The following is a 14,345-nucleotide window of genomic DNA, read 5'->3' as shown; positions in this document are numbered from 1 at the left end:
ACAGAAAGATGCAGCTCCCCATCAAGCTGCATGCAAGGCTCCAGCTCCAGGGAGCTGCCTGGAAGCAGCTCTGGATAGCTGGTTAAGGAACAAGCTGCATTTAGCAGCTGATTCTACTGAATTGCCTGTAGCAAGCTCCCTAGAAATGTTTTCCAGAGCCAAAGTAGTGTCAGCATATTCAGAGTTTGAAGGTAATAATATTTTGTCATTCTCAACACAAACAGCCACAGATTTTCTTCGTTCACCCTTCATCTCCATAATCCCTCTTTAAATGTGATCAGAAAACATATGCCTAATCCAATCAGTCCCAAACCTGTTTTATTGCAGGTGTAATGGTCATTGGTAGGAGTCAGAAGCACACAAAGAAGTTTTAGATGCAGCCAAATAAAAATTAAGGATTCTGTTCTATTTTGAAATTAATTTTAGTAAAATAAAATAATAAAATGACACATGGATTCAGGATATTCAGGGTCTTTTGCTTTGTCTAAAAAAGCATCTTAATCCCTGTGAAAAAATATTTACAGGATGACCAATGAAGTGCAGTAAGGCATGGACTGTTATTGGCACTGTCCCAGTGGTAGCTGTGTGATGTCCCAGCTCCAGTTGTTTTCCTCCTCCTGTTTCCAGAGGAGTGAGGAGCTTTTCCCAGTGTGGGAGCTGCACTGAACAGGGGCCATCACTCTGTCCACCCTGTTCTCCAGCACTGAGGGGCTCAGATGGACAATTTAGGGATTCAAGTCAACAATAACCATTGTTTGCACAGATGTGCCACGTTTTCAGTTGGCTGTTCCTGGCACACTTGGATGGATTTGTAAGTGTGCTGAAGTCTTTCTTCATTTTGCTTTGAAACTAAAATTGTGACAATTTTTCCTATTTTCAGCCTTTATATACTATTTTAAGAAAAAAATGAACCTATGGATATTGGAGAAGTATTTTATAATTTGTAAATACATCTTATTTGAAAAAAAAGCAAATTGTGCTGTATGGACCCAGAAGTAATTTTTTTGGGTAACTATACTCATTCTTGCTTCACAGATTAACTTTTGTTTTGAGTACATTAATTTCTGTAAGAGTTTTCTGAGTATTTTAAAACTGGTTTATGCACAAAATGAAAATGTTTAAAAGCTGTAGTAAAACAAGTGACACTAAGGAGCTAAATTTTGTATCTGCTCTTTGCCTAAAAGAAAATTAAATATGAATTTTACAGGAGATGCAGAGAGTTACTAAATAGTCACTATTTCCTTGGAGTGTAGTATTTCAATGTGTAAAATGTTGTAATGTCCTGATTAGGAAGCTGTATCAGCACCTTAAAAATGTACTGGTAGCACTTGGTTTTTTAACAACATAGGAGCACAAAGGCTACTTATCTTTTTTTTTAAAGAGCTTCTCATGTGGATAAGACACACCAGGGTTGGTTCTCCACAGCTGTTTGAATGGGAGGAAGGGAATGTATATTTTTCTGTTCCATGCTTTGTAGAGACAGGGATGTGAACAATACTGTTAATAATGTTAAGTTCTATCTTTGAATAAATGTAATTATTTACAATTAATGTCAGTTCTTCAAAATCCTGGTTATGGTGAAACACCAACCAACCAAGCACGACTGTAAAAGAGCAGATAAATAGAAAAAGGTTGTATGTATAGGTTTATATATATATGTGTGTATATATTTTATGTATGCATATATACATATGTATTTCTGTAGAAAATATAAATAAATAATAATAATTATATTTCTTTATTTAGTACAAATTTAAAGGGGATATGGGTTTTTTCCAATATTTTTGACTGCACTGAAATAGGAAGAGCAGGAGCTAAAGTTGATATAAGATGGGAATTTCTATATGGAAAACAGACTCTGTGGGAAGATGGGCCATTCCCTTGAGCTATTGCACTCTGGGAATACATTATTCAACACTGACCTAACTTTAGATGTATCCTGGTAGAAAGGATTTTCTGGTTTTAGCCCACCCACCCCACAAAGTGTAGCTTAAATTCATTTTTAGCATGTTTTGCTTGTTCAGAAGTGCAAGAAACAGAATAACTAAGAACACAACTATAGAGTTATGCAATAGTACAATAGAATCTGTTCTCCCCCCGTTATTTTTTCATAATTTCTAAACCAAATAAAAATCCAGCAGTTTTAAGGTGTAGAAACTGTGCAATGACACACTAGACCAGCCCTGAGATCATCCCCTGCTCTGCTCAGAGGAGAGTCTGAACTGCAGCAAGAGCTGCATAAGCCCCATGAATGATGATGAGAGTCCTCAATACTTTTGGTCCAGAGCACTGGGCAGGGCTTTGATATTTTGATGCTGTCAGGTTACTCACTCAAGGCCTTTCCCTTACACATGTGCAAACAGAATTCAGGGGTGACTGTCATTGCTTATTCATTACACTCTTGTTTCTCGGCCAGTTCATTACAAGAGCAGCTCAGCTGCCTTCTTTAAAGAATTCATTCTTGCAGGATTTTCCTCTAATCAGTAATCAATCAAAGCCTTTCAACTCTCCATATAAATGCTGTCTGTCACCTGTCTTTATGGAGAAACCTGGGAAGAAAAAAGTCCTTATCCACAGGCAGAATGGTAGAGACTTCACAAGTAAACTGTTGTGTTCTGCATCCCTAATTCAACCGAACGATCACTCAGCCAGCACTGGAGTGGTGCTTGTGGACAAAAATCCAGATCTACACCTCATTTCCAGCAGCAGTTTGGTGCAGGCAATACCATGGAGTGTCAGCAAAGGACATTGGAAGCAGAAGTTAATGACAAAGCACAAACTAGACTCAGACAGGCTTCGAGATGCAAGTCTTAGAGCAGAAGGTTTGACAAAGAGAAATGAAAGAAGCCAAAGAAACCAAAATCATCTCCACAGTTTTAAGGTAGGAAACAGAATTCCATGCATATTGAGAGCCATTCTTAAAGAACAAACAAACAAACTATTCCTATTCCTGCCCAAACCCAAAATATAAGTGATCTTTCAATTACAGGTGGGGGAAAGAACCTAACTCACTTTGCAACACATTTGGTTTGTTCTCAATGGGGTCATTAGTTCATGAAAACATGATCTGACCTCCATTCTGACTAGACTGCTTTATTTTCCATAGAGTAATCTCACTGGTTTTAAGGTACTAAATTCTTTACAGCCTTAAGAAGCAAATGAGCCTCCTTTAGGCTATATATAGTTACATATTCAAACACCACAGCAAAGGTTTTTCTCCCCACCTCACACTTGCTTTGTTTATAGTAACATTTCCATGGAGCAGATAGAAATATTTTGTAATTTAAAACTAAATAAAACTAATGATCTACGACACTTTCCCGGAATCCTTATTTCTGCTGTTCCTGGACATTAAAAAAGCCAGCTTTGCTTTGGCTAAAGCTCGAAAATACCCGCTGTTAGAAGCTGACTTTTCTAAGGGCTGGAAACTCCATGGGCTGATTTAAACCCCATGGAGTTATGGTGTTCCCAGTTAAGATGTGGGAACAGTTAGGAGGTTTAAAAGGGGGATCTCAGCAACCAAGTCCCAGGTTTTTACTGTGAAATGAAGCACAGTAAAAGACAAATCCTAAAGCCCAAACTGTGCTCTTTATTGTCTGCTTTCATCCTCTTCAGTCTGCTAAGCACCTGACTTAACTGTTATTTAAGTCAATGCATAACATTTGCAATCTCATCAAAAATTCTGTTGATGAATTGTTGGATGGTGAGACCGACTGGAAATTATCACAAATAGAGCCCCGTTTATCAGAGATTTGAATTTCTCTGAATTAAATGTTTACCAGAGATTCAGATGCCTTAAGAAGACCAGCTCAAGAAAATCAGTGTCTACAACTTTCAGTAATTACATGAATTAAGGCAAATGTATCCTTAAATGCTATTCTTAGGAATGTCTATTATAGAACTTCTTTTAAAGAATGGAAACAAAAGAAACAAGCCATTGTTTATGTGGCCTATGGAGGCAACATGAGGAGATTATAACAGTGAATAAAGGATAAAACCCTTACAGATGCAGGAACTTAGAAACACCACAGATGTCTTTATAAGAAGCTCTATATGGTGTAACTCTCTTCTGCAGGCACACAAAAATTCTGTATCAGAAATTCACTTTGTGTTTGAAATCTGTTTATTAACAGCTCATTACAAAGCAGTCACAGGAGTATTATTGTGTGCTTGAAATAAATTCAAACCACTGGGTAAATGTGCTCTATTCAGGACCAATAAGCAGCAAACAAAGCTAAGTGAGTTTAATTCCAGCTGTACTTAAAAGTGAGATGTACATGACTCCAACGTTCTACCTTTATTTTAAGACTGGAAAGTAATTTATTCACTTGCAATTTGAAGACTGGTCAAGGAATCATGACTTTCATATGTGAACACCTTAATGTTCTGAAATAATCAGGAAAATATCCAGGTCACTGATGTGCAAACTAACACTTTTCCTCCCTACAAGTTCCATTTAAAGGTGCAGCAATTTTCTTTGCAAGGAGAAAATAATTTCTGGAGTTGGTAACAGTCTTTGGAAACTGTTGTGACTTTAGTACTAAAAGGAGAAGGTAAAACTGGATTTTGTTACTTTGCTACTTCAGCAAAGGAAAGTTTTGTCATTAAGATTATTCAAATAAATGTCATTTGTGATAGTCTCCAAAAAGGCAGGCTGACAATTACAGACAAATTAAAACTTACATTTACCCAGTGAGCCACAGTCCTTATTGGGCACACCAGCATTGCCCCAAAGGCTGAGGAGATGCTAAAGGGGTTGGCACCATTACAGGGAAAATATGGAACAAAGAGCCAGTTTTTTGTGGTGTGGAAGGACAGTGAGCTTTCTAATTCCTTCACATCAGTGGAACTGCAGAAATGGAATAATATTGGAGTGCAATCCAAGCACATGCTGCTAAAAGTACTTTCACTGACATGTCATTGCTCATGAAAGCCAAAATGTGACATGAAAATTAGCACCAACAAGGTCGGTGAGCAGACAGCACCAAGTCAGCACAACTCTGCTTGACATTGTTTTCAAGGAAAAACCATTTCATTCTAGAGACAGTAAAAAGTTTTCTCAGAAATTGTCAGGGAACAGTTTCCCTCTGTCAGTTCTCATATTATTCTGCATACATTTCTGGGCAGTTTAATGAAAACTTGATAGGTTAGGTCAATCTGTGGCCACCAGGAGTGACACCACAGATGTGTCACTCCCACTCAGGCTATTATTAATACAAATGCCTTCCTTAGAGGGAATGCAGGTCCTTCTGTCTAGGAGGAATTCCGAGTAAGTTTTTACTCCTGTGAAGTGCAGCCTGTCCCATGCCAAGGCTCAGTTTCTGTCTGTATGAAAGGACTGCTCAAAGGCTACTGGATGAATTCTCCAGTAGGGAAAAGGAAAAAAAAAAAAAAAAGGAGAGGGCTGTGGATCAGAGACAGCAAAAGTGGTTCTTGTGCTAGAAATTTTAAATGTAGAACTGGACAACAGTTCCTGCTGGAAATTTGAAGATGAAACAAAGCATTTGACATCCAACCCCATCCCTGCCTTCCAGAGCCAGTGACCAACTGCCAGGCAACAATGCTCGTGGGCTCCAAAGGGCCACCCCAGACACTGCCCAGGTGCAGGTACAACACACAGCCAAGGCTGGCAAGAGACTTTTCAAAAGGGCACAGACTGAGCAAACCAAGTGCCAGCAGTGTAGGCTGGTCAATCCGTGGGTAAAAGGAGGCTGTGCAGATGATCAGGCACAACAGTAGGGAATGATGAACTGATTTCAGAGAATGGTTATAGCCTGACTTAAACAGCCAAAGGGAGTAAATGCCTCCTTGTTGGTGAGGAGCTGCTGGCTGGGACCAGCTCTGACTGCAACCTCTCAGAACTGAAATCCAGCAGCCTCAGCTACTCCAGTCATCAAATTACCTCAAGAGTCTGCCTAAAAGTTTCTTTTTGTCTTAGAAGGTGTCCAGGAATGTTCCAGTCCTGTGAAACCACCTGGTTCACAGATTCTTTGGTTACTGAAGTTCACAGCACTTGGTTTTGGTTCGTTTTCTAATTCATTCCAATAAAAGTGATGAAAAGAACAGCAAACCCCACTGGTAAGTCCTGGAGGTGTGTGGGACACATTGCTGGGGCTCTGTGACAAGGCTGAGCCATCACCTGCTCTCTCCACCCCAGGCCATGGCAGTGAGTCTCAGCATTCCTGCCATTTCTCTTTGCTCTGGTTCCCACAATCTCATTCTCCTCATTTCAAACAGCACTCAAGAATTTTCTCCCAAAATATGAAGATATTTTCTTTCCTAATGCCAACCCCCCAAACTTGTTCTTACAATCACTTCATCTATTTTTTCACATTATAAAGTCTTTCTCCACATCGCTGAGTAATACAAATCACTGCTTTCTGACATTTTTGTCAACTGCTGAATACATTATTCATGAATACTTATTTATCACTGCTGAACCAGCTCTAGAAATAGTGAAACAATGTGCACTAAATAGTTTTAGTGTGCCTTTTATTTTTATAAACCACAATAATTGGGGAGTGTATTACTTTTTCACTCCAATATGCTCTGTTCATTTTAGGGACAGTGTACTCTTATTAGATTTTCATAAATGCATTCTCACAGGGAGGCTGGAAGACTGGCACATCTCCTGATGGCTCTTTGAAAGATAGAAAGAAAGTGTTCCAGAATATGATGCCCTATAGCTAAGGGCAGGCAAATGATCCCCCTGTGCCTAAATCCCATGGGCCTTTTTGGGCACACAGAGCAGGCAAACCATTATTTTACTCTAAGTGCTGTAGACACACAGTTTTGCAAAACCATGATAGTACATAATACCAGGATAAGCCAAGTTAACAGCAATTACTGTGAGATCTTAAACAGGCCCTTCATTACCTTACTACTAATTTAATACCAACTCACATCAGAGGCTATTAACGTGGTTTAAATAGTATATATTTGTCACATAAACAGTGCTTTATGCCCACCTTAGAATGCAAGGTTTAAGAAAAGACAGCTTATCTCTTTGGTATTATTTAAACATAGCACTATTTTTCTTGGGCTATTTGACTTGAGCTCTTAACTTTTTATGGCACATAGAACATGGAAAATATTAGCATCATCAATTTAATCTCTATCACAATCTCAACTGCTAACACATGCATTATCTGCTCTACAGATTGTATAATACAGCACCTCTGGTACTGCCAAGGAGCTTTTTTTCCTTAGCACCATCCATCCTCAGTTTTCATATTCTTACAGTCCTTACCTTTCCCTCATAGCAAATTCTAAATAGGAGAGGGGCTACTTAAAAGAGGATAATAAGTAGAGATATTTCAAGTTTTCATAAAATAGGACGAGGCCGTTATGGATCCCAAAATTCTAAACAGGTGCCAACCCAATGCATGTCTATTCACAGGAAAAAAGGTCTGTGAAAGTCACTTCATGACCAGGTCCAAATACAGACACTTATAGTAAATCAATATTAATTCACTATTACATAACCTTGTACAAGTCTCTGATCAAGTTGGTGTCACTTTGTCTACAAATATTGTACAAATGGTTCAAAGGTACTTCTCCATAACAGTTTCTTCAAGAGTTCCTTTCTACCTTTTCACTTTTAAATGTTTTGATTAAAATGCTTATGATGTTGAACCTTTATTTCCCTCACAGACACAGGTATGTTCAGCTGGTGTTTCAGTGGATGCAGTGAAGCCCCTGGAATATGTGGTTTATTGAGTACAATGCCAGTTGTTTGCTGGAACCCAGAGTCTTTCTGCAACAAGAGTTGCTGCACTTAAATAATAGCCTGATGCCAGAGCTGTTTGCTGTACTGGATGTGCTAGGTGAATGCACAGATTAAGTAATCTGTGACAAATTACGCAGAAAATGTGGTATTTAAAGGAGATACTTCCAGTCAGAACAGTAGCACAGGTAAAAATGCTGAGAAGCCTCTAAAACATCTCATCACACAACAGATGGATTAACAATTGCAATTAAACTCTCCAGTACTACTTATCTAAATATTATCTATGTGAAAAGTGTAGACTAATCTGTGGTAAGCAGGGAGAGGGAAGAGAGCTGGGAGGTGCTTTTCAAAAAAGAGCAAACATTTGAATGTCAAATCTTTTACTGAAAAAACCAGCTACCCAATTGCTTACAAGATTGTCAGAAACATATTTGTAAATTTTGAATATACCAGGGCTATCCAGTTTTATTCCTGTGATGGTAATTTATATAATGCAGGACATAAAAGCACATTCAAGTGCATCATGGAGCACTGAGGAGTCAAAAGTTCAGCACTAAGGTACCATCTGATCTTCAGTCTAGTTCAGCTCCCAGTCAGTCATCAAATCAATTGAGATAAACTGGGTCTAAATAACACCCATTAATTTCACTTGGTCTCTTTATGGGCAGTATTTTCTCAGTGGAAATATTTAGAGAAACTTCAAACTGGAGCTGTCGTTTTTTATTGCTCAGAGCAAAGTGTCTCACTGCAGAAAGAGCCTTGGGTAACTGTCTGGCTGCAAATGTCACTTTGAGGAAGGTCTGAGGAAACATTTCTTTAAACATCTCTTTTATATCTTGTTTTGATCTACATGACATCCATTTTCCACATTTGTTAACCCAACTGCTTGATATTTATGTGTATTTTTTATCAACAGTTGATCAGCACTTTTTAAGTTGGACAACTTAACCCAGTTACAGTATCAGCAGCATGACAACTTAGACCTGTAGTTCATCACAAGCAAAAACAGTTCTAGCAAGGAAACCTGCCTAATTTAACAATAAGGAAGCTTCTTTTCCTTCTAAACTTGTTAAATTGCTATATAGTCTTTGTGATGGGACCCTTTTTAAATGTAAGTATAATTATAGCCAAGTCACTTGAATTGCAAAACCTATCATAAACACATTTGTTTTTCCTGCTTCTGTTTAGGTGCACCTAAAACATCTCTCCAGTGCTAACAAACTGGCAGCAAATCCATTTTCTGCAGCCATTAGAAGTAGCTTCTACTTCTATACCTTTAAGCACAAGAGACATTTCATTCCCAGTTTGGGAACACGAGGGCAGTGAAAATAGAGTATTTTCACATTAATTCATGAAGTCACACTTGAGCATAACGGGGGAGAGAGAAGGGGAGGAGGAGGAGGATACACAAAAAATCAAAACAAAACCAAACCAACAAAACCCCCAAACCCAGCAAAACCAAACAGGCCAAGTTCCTATAAGTCTGATCAACAGCACTGAAGAATAACCCCTTATTTTAGCATCTCCCATAATGTTCTGGGTGGTGATGTTCCCACGGCAGAGGTGGAACAGGCCATGATAATCCCATGCTAATGTGGAGATCCCCTTGGCAGGATTGTTCTGCTACTTGGAATGAGACACAAAAAGAGGGTACAAAATCCAGTATCTCTATACAGTCGGCCTGTATTCAAAATTTCCAAGCCAAACTGACACCATTTGGGAAAATAACTCTCAAGGAATTCCCAAGCATTTCAAGGAATTCAGGTTACTAAACTTTCCACTGAGTTTGGTGAAGAGAACAGTGTTCCTGCTTTAGGCTTGTTGCTCTTACATTTCCATCTCATTACTTCCTTGCAAGTTATGCCAATCTGCAGTTGCCTACTAGCAGCTAAAAGCTGCTATCAAAGGCCTGCTTTAATTAACAGAACTCTGTACTCAGAGCTCGGGGGGCCTCACTCACTTTGCTAAATAGACAAATTGTCAGAGGTACTTGTTCATGTGAGAAGATAATTATGGAAACTCATATATAAACATACCTTTCAGACAAATTTCCACTTTGTGGCCTTGTTGAAAGAGTGTTAGGTAGTGCTGCTGAGAGCAAAGAGGAGCAGAGACTGAGGTTGGGTGGAGAGCACCCTCTCCTACTTCCATGCAGCAGTTCTGCCAAATCCTTCAAGGGTTAGAAGAAGCAAATTTATTTTGCATCTTGACCAATAAATTCTAATGAAGCATAGTCCACTTTCACTATATCCTTAAAACAGGGGATTTTCGAAAGGCTTCAGCAATGTCAAGTCTCATTCACCATTTCCACAGAGGATGGGAACTCCATGTGGAGTTGGAATGCAGCAGATGTATAATTCACCATCTTGTTTCCAAAAGCACAAGAGAGAATTGTGAAAGTTTTCAAACCTGATGTCTGCATGCTGTTGAATTGCTCTTAATTAATTATAATCTCTCTCATAATTGGCTCCAGTCTTTCTGTTTCTTCCTTCCTCTGACATAGCTTTTACTATGTCATTCTAAAACCTTGCATTTCTATTAAACCTTTCTTAAGATGATACTTTTAATGCGAATTCAATGTTCCATGCAAGATTATACATGTATGAAATATAATTGGAATTTGAACATATTGTAATGACAGGTAGCACCAGATGGTGCAGTTACAGGTAATATGAATTCCTCATTTTCAGTTATGAATGATCTATTTACTTTAACAAAACAAAATGGAATTATTTGTTTTGCAGTCCAGATTCTCCTGGCTGCTCATTTCAAAGGAAAATGGAAGTGTTCTCTGATTTTTGGCCTCTACCTTTTTATTTGGCATAGTCTTGGTACAGATTTACACACCCCCTGCTTCCTCCCAAGCCAATAAACTAATGTTTGTTCTATACTTCTTGATTAAAATAAGAAAAAAGCTATGCCTGCATTCTGTTGATGAACATCTGTTCCAGATAGTTAAATGCAAATTCATGTTTATTGTTTAATTTGCTGGGTGGGCTCAACATCACTGAATTCTCTCCCCATGGGAATTCTGTACCTATTTATATTCAAATAGGCCTGCATTGTTCACCCCTCACCCAGTCAGCACATCCAAATATTGACAACTTTCTTCCACCACTGCCACACCTGTAGCTGCAAAGAATGAGAATAAGCAACATCCTTTGGAAAAAAGGCATTGATTATGTCTATAAATAAGATGCAGAAATGCAAATTAGTATCCATTTTGGAAACAAGGGGTTTTACAAACATAAAACTTGAAAGATTTGTGTTCAAAGTGCCTGACACTTTCCCCTATATATATATCTTTAAAGAATGCTTAAAATTAGAGCAATCACTTTAAACCATTCAAATTTTTTGGTCTTGTCCCCTTTTACAACAGTAATTATTTTTAGTAAAAGATTCTTTCAGAAGACTTTTCAAGATAAACTTCTTAATTTTACATAATTCCTGTGAGGTGAATGCAGATGTGGTGGGGAGTTTGTTTGAGTTTTTTGTTTATTTGTTTGTTTAGTGTTTTTAACTAATGAGAAAACTAAGATGGCAGGGTCACCAGCTCAGTGTGACACTCAGTGCCCAATGCACTGGGGAACTCTAACTCTTATAATTGCAGTTAAGGTTGTATTGACAACTCAGCTGAGATAAGACATTCAGAATTACAGATCTCAATGCAATATTCCAAGGTCAGATGAGTCAAGACAGAAAAAAAAAAAAAAAAGAGAATTCATGAGGTCCCTGCTCTGTGGCATCTCACAATTACCCACAGACTCCCAAAACCATCCAAGGAACTCCAAGTGCTGTGCCATTGCAAAATAAAACAGTCTGCAGAAAAGCAAAGTCCACCTGCTCTTCTTTTAGCTGGAATTTTCCAGTCCACTTTTGTGTATTCAGCAGGAGCTGAATTCCTGTTTTAAAGAGGCAAAGGGTAGCACTCCTCTGCCTCCCAGGGGGGTTTGCTCCAACAGTCAAGGTAGTGAAGAGCACAAAGTTTTCTCAGCCACAACCTGGACACAGGTACAGCAACGTGGACCCAATTTTCTGTTACCAAAAGCACACCAGTTAGATACAGGAGTGTCAAGTAAATGCACTAAACAGGTATTCAGGGCATTTATATTTCTTTCCTGATGCAGTCAAAAGACTCCCATATGACCTTGAGAAGTTCACAATGTCTCCAGAATTTACATCTGGGAACTCCACAAAACAATGATTTCTGTCTTTTCTACATATATTGTAAACTCTTCAAATTGGGCTCTGCCTTATTACATGTTTATTTCACTAGAAACCCCCAATGAAGTACCAAAGCCATCACTGTTCTCCGAGTTTCCACAATACACTAATTTGAGTATTCTAAATCATGCAAGTCAATGTCAGAAGACATTTTATCTTGTTAAAGAGAATGTCAGCAGCCTCTTCATCCCACTTATTCTGCAACTGGTGAACATTCATCCACCTCACTGTGGGTAGAAACACCTCTCACTTTCAGAAGATATGATATTTTTATGCACACACTTATATGCAGCTGTTATTAAGAATGCAGTCACATCATTTTTTATTCTAATAGTGGGAGTACATAATCAGTTCAAGTGCTACACTAGTAAGGAGAATTCAAGACAAATTATAAGTCATAGATAATTACTATTAATAGAAAATAAGCCTCAAGGAGAATGGAGTTATTAGATAAACATCATTGCAGTGCTTAGTAGCTCAGGAGTGGATAAAAGAAAGGAGAATGAGTTGCTCTGGGATTCCTCCACCCTGTAGTAGTTGAAAGTTTGGTTTTTTTTAGAATCATTTCTGTTCCTAGGCTCATAAATGAAGATTTCATTTAAGAAGAAGCATGAGAAACTGCAGAGCAGTTCCACCTCGAAGCATTGGTGTTGTTCAGATGTCCCAGCCCCTCGGCCAAAGGCTCCCTCACACCTTTGTGCCTCAGCTGAGCTGCTGAGCTGCTGAGCAGAACTCAGTGACAGCTGGAATTGGCTCTCAGGAGCAGGATTTTGTGTACCTGACCTGGCTGCTTTAGGGATGATCTGACTGACCCACTCTGCCTGCAAAGGCTCAGGGCTGGTTCCCTGCAGCAGCACTCGGGGAAGGACTGTGTTTAAAGTCCCAAAAAGCAAAGTTATACCAAGCCAGCTCTGACATGGTTGGCTACTGTAGGACTGGGAGCTTGCCTAAGGTAGGAGAGGAAGCCAGAATGGCAATGCCCCAGACAACTTGAAAAGAATAAATCAACAGCTTTCTAACACACAGTCTGAAATGCTCAATACTAGCAAGGAACAGATTATTAACCTGACACATCAAAAGATTCAAAAATTATTGTCTATTATATTGTCCAAACTACTGAAAAAATTGTTTGTTTAAAACTGCTTGTACAGACAGAAAGAGGAAAGAGATCACTGCAATATTTGTTTTTTTCTGCATTGAACATATCTGGTTGAACATATCCTTCAGCAACGCAAAGAAACCCAAACTTTCCTCAGCTATTTTTAAAAATGATCTGCAGTTCTCTCAGACTAATCCCTTTTGATTTGAAATCAGCACATTTGCTGGAAACAAGAAAGGTTTTCTTCATCGTGGCCTCTGCACAACCAGTGGACAAAGGCCAGGCAGAAAGGACTGAAGGAGCCAGGTTGGACCTCCCTGGCAGACACAGAGGGGCTGCAGGATGGGCAGCAAGAAGGTGTCTGTAGTAAGCAACACTCCTCCTGAACTGCTCTTTGCTTGGGCACTTGGAGTAAACAGTGTAGGTTAATATATAAAACTTCTGTTCTTAAAAAGAGTTCTTCTCAAGTTCTGTTCTTAACTTACAGCATTTCTGGCAATCAATGACCTCATGCTTTATGATAATCCTTGACAAATTAGTGTTCACAGTACTTTACAGGTAAAGACTGCAGAAGAGAAATATTGTCTGGCATTTTCTAGTCCATATGCCCATAGGCAAGGTAAGCATATAGAATATTTTCCATGGAAAATTTCCTTGGCTGACAACTGTTCACCATTTCACAGAAGGCTGATGGGTTATCAATTAACAAACCCTAGTCAGTGTGATTTTTGTAAAAGCAGGAGACTAGGTAACTATAGGAAGCTGAGTATTTTATAGTGCATTTAGGAAAAGTAGCATTACAGATGTTCATGCTTGGAAAAAATGAAAACACTGCTGCTTACAACACTGCTGATCTGCAGCTTAGAGTGATGCAACAAATGGCTGAGAACAGCCACTCCACTTCCAAATATTGGTTCTTCTGAAAAAATATATGGGGGACAATGCACAGCCTTTTTGATTCACAAGTACATACAAATTGTCTTTTTTACCCCTGAAATGTCTCATAAATCTTTTGTCCACCTCAAGAGCTGGCCAGAGTGTGCAGCCGAGGGGGTTTGATGGCAGGAGCACATCCCTGTGGGACCTTGGCCTGCACGAGGCTGCTGGGAGCCAAGGAGGAGCACTCAGGCTGCAGAGAGCTGGCATTAACACTGCCTTCTCTGTGTTTTGTGAGGGGGAAAACACTCTCCATGGGAGTTACACCACAAATCACAATTCATGCAGCTGCCTGTTGGAGCCTCTGTCCCATCGTACGGGACTGCCCAGGCAGTTCCGTGGCCTTTGGAGCAGCAC

The sequence above is a fragment of the Manacus vitellinus genome, unplaced genomic scaffold, assembly GCF_001715985.3.
Source record: "Manacus vitellinus isolate BGI_N305 unplaced genomic scaffold, ASM171598v3 scaffold_51_pilon, whole genome shotgun sequence".
Lineage (NCBI taxonomy): Eukaryota > Metazoa > Chordata > Aves > Passeriformes > Pipridae > Manacus > Manacus vitellinus.
Note: the sequence above shows the minus strand (reverse complement) of the source record.